Source organism: Balaenoptera ricei, chromosome 18 (genome assembly GCF_028023285.1).
Source record: "Balaenoptera ricei isolate mBalRic1 chromosome 18, mBalRic1.hap2, whole genome shotgun sequence".
In the NCBI taxonomy this organism is placed as follows: domain Eukaryota; kingdom Metazoa; phylum Chordata; class Mammalia; order Artiodactyla; family Balaenopteridae; genus Balaenoptera; species Balaenoptera ricei.
Genome location: NC_082656.1, coordinates 47,432,357 through 47,435,352, shown reverse-complemented (window position 1 = coordinate 47,435,352; position 2,996 = coordinate 47,432,357). Strand labels below are relative to the sequence as shown.

General features: G+C 41.1%; 1 pseudogene; it reads right to left on the bottom strand.

Annotated features, from left to right (window-relative positions):
- Positions 1-740: 740 nt before the first annotated feature.
- LOC132352602 (AP-1 complex subunit sigma-1A-like) lies at positions 741-1,739 on the bottom strand (annotated as a pseudogene).
- Between the last annotated feature and the right edge of the window lie 1,257 nt (positions 1,740-2,996).

The window sequence follows — 2,996 nt, the reverse complement described above, 5'->3', positions numbered from 1 at the left end:
CCATTACTTAAAAAACTTCTTTGTGCTTTTCTTTTTATATCAGAGAAAAGGAAATAAAGTCAGACATTTCCCCCACCCCACCTCTTAAACATGGAGTAAAAGAGGGACTGGTCCCAGTCTCCCATTAAATCCACCCTTCACCCAACTCTCCCTTCCCTCGAAGCTGCAAGGTTAGAAAAAATTATGTTGTTCCTCCCCTGGCAGTAGTCCCAGACCCCTTTGCAGCCAAGAAGGAAGGGGAGGGGCAGATGAGGCAGGAGTTCTCTCCCACACAGAAGTCCCGCTCCCAGGCAGAGAAGCTACCCTGGCAGACTGCTGGAGGGGTGGAGGTAGGTTATGTGTCAGGGATTAGAGAAGAACCCTGAAATCTTTTCCTTAAACCTGGTATATGTATGTATTTACAGTTATAAAGGAAGGGAGGAGTTTGGGGTAACATTAGTCCCTCAAAGGCAGGAAATGAAAGTCAAATAGCATGCCTGTCTTGGTCACATTTTCCTAACTCTTAGCTCCTAAAACCTTTGGTGGGAAAAGGGGAAACAGGAAGTGGGGGGTGGAGGAAGGAAGGGAATGTTTGAGGATCTAAGCCCACAGCTCACTCCGAAAGAAGGTGAGGCAGCAGAGGTGGGGCAGCTGGGTACCACCATGAAAAAGGCCCTCAGAAAGACTTATGAGAAGCAGTCACTCATACCCTGTCTCTCCACCACTCCCCACATCATCACCCAGCCAGGCAGGGGCTCTTCCTAACCCATCTTCTCCAGCATCCTTCAGGGCTTCTCATCCTCCTCCTGCAGCTGGTCATCCTCCTGCATAGCCTTCATCACACTCTTCCTGGAGCTGTCCTGGACATCACCCTTCATCAAAAATGCATCTGAGATGAAGCAGGGCTTCTCAAAGTTGAAGATGATGTCCAGCTTGAAGTATTTGTCCAGGAGTTCCACATATTGGTCAGTCAGTTCCCGAGTTGAAACCATGTATAAACCCCTGTCCTTGTCTTTTGAAATAAAAGGCTGAACCAAGAGTTAATGATGGGGAAATGTGAAGATGTGGAACAAACAATAGCTGTTGGGCTGGGGAACTGGTAACAATTTAGACTATAAATCTGCCACATAGCAGTTCCCTGAAAGATATAGATAAAGGCCTGACACACATTCCTAAGTTGTTTGTACAGGAAGCAGACCCCCACCAGATGAAAACTGCTGACTGCAAGAACATAGAACCTAGGCTGGTTGGAACCAGAAGGTTGATGATGCTGACTCCCCATTACCTCACTACCAAGCAATCAGAAGAATGAACACGAGCTGGTCACACCCTGCTCCTTGAATCATTACTATAAGACTCCTCACTACCCCCTCCAGGACAGGACACACAGTCTTGAGGGCAATAGCCTGCTGTGGTCCCCTTTGCCTGGCAAAGCAATAAAGCTATTCTTTTCTGCTTCACCCAAAACTCTGTCTCTAAGATTCAATTCAGTGCCGGTGTAGAGAGGCCAGGTTTCAGCAACAGCGTGACGGGCTCATTGTCTTGACCCTTGATGGCACAGTAGAAATAGAGGCTGGCATGTTTCTTATAGACAACTTTGAAGTTTCTTCACTCCAGGAAGTTGCATATCCTGAGCTTGAAAGCTAGAATAACCACATACGCTCCTGAACCATCTTCTTTTGCTTCATGTCTGACATGGCCAGATACCATTTTTGCAGCCACAACTTTCCCAGTAGGCTGAACATCAGCTTAAATCACATAATTTCACAGCTTCCAGGTCTGCACGTCCCTCTTAACACCATAGATGCCAGCTCCACTCCCTTACTTAACCTTTACTTATCTTCTTTTCTCCCTCTCATTTGAAGCCTAACCTGCTCTGGAACCTTCTAAAAAGTCTAACTCAAAGAAATAAAATGTCAGAAGCGTATCTCCTTATTATGAGCGCCTTAGGGGCCAACAGTCTTTTGACAAGGCTAACTGCTCCCCTGATGCCTTTATCTGGAACCCACACGTCAGACTTGCTTGGGGCTTTCACATTCAGGGATCAGCTCCTACTGCCACAGCTGACATTTCTGTTTTGTCCATGAGCTGAACTTTGGTGAACTTAGGAAATAATTTTTATTTTACAGTAAAGTATATATAAGGAAATTTCAGAGCAGCCAGTCTTATGATGTAGATGCCTTACGAATAAGCAAATACATCTTTTATCCAGTTTTCCAAAACATTTTTAGAGTTGACTTAAAATAATAGTAATTTAACTTGAATTGCTTTTGAAAGCAATACAAAGTCATTCTTTTCTCATGATTGCTTGATTATAGATTTCAAATTTGTCTTTGTGTATAATTATAATCTCTCGAGTTTCCTTCACAAATGAAATAGCAGATGGATTCTGTAAAGCCTGTGTTATATACAGTTGAATAATTTACACTATCAAGTATCTATTTTTCCAGCTAATCAAGGTTTTAAATAGTGAACAAAACTAATATTTCAATGGTAAAATAAAACCTTGTGTTATTGCTATGAGAATGGAAACCATGTAATAATGTTCAGAATGTGACTTTTGGTACTAGAGTGCTTGGGTTTTATTATACTAAGTGAAGTCAGCCAGACAGAGAAAGACAAATATCATATGATATCACTTTTATGTGAAATCTAAAAAAAAAAGATACAAATGAACTTATACACAAAACAGAAATAGACCCACAGACATAGAAAACAAACTTATGGTTACCAAAAGGGAAAGAGAGGGGGAGGAGTAAATTAGGAATTTTAGGATTAACATATACACAATACTATATATAAAATGGATAATCAACAAGGACCTACTGTTTAGAACAGGGGACTATACTCAACATTTTGTAATAACCTATGAGGGAAAAGAATCTGGAAAAAATAGATATATATATGTGTGTATAACTGAATCACTTTATTGTACACCTGAAAACTAACACAACATTATAAATAAACTATACTTCAATTTTAAAAAGGCAAAAAATAAACAGAAAAACAAAACAACA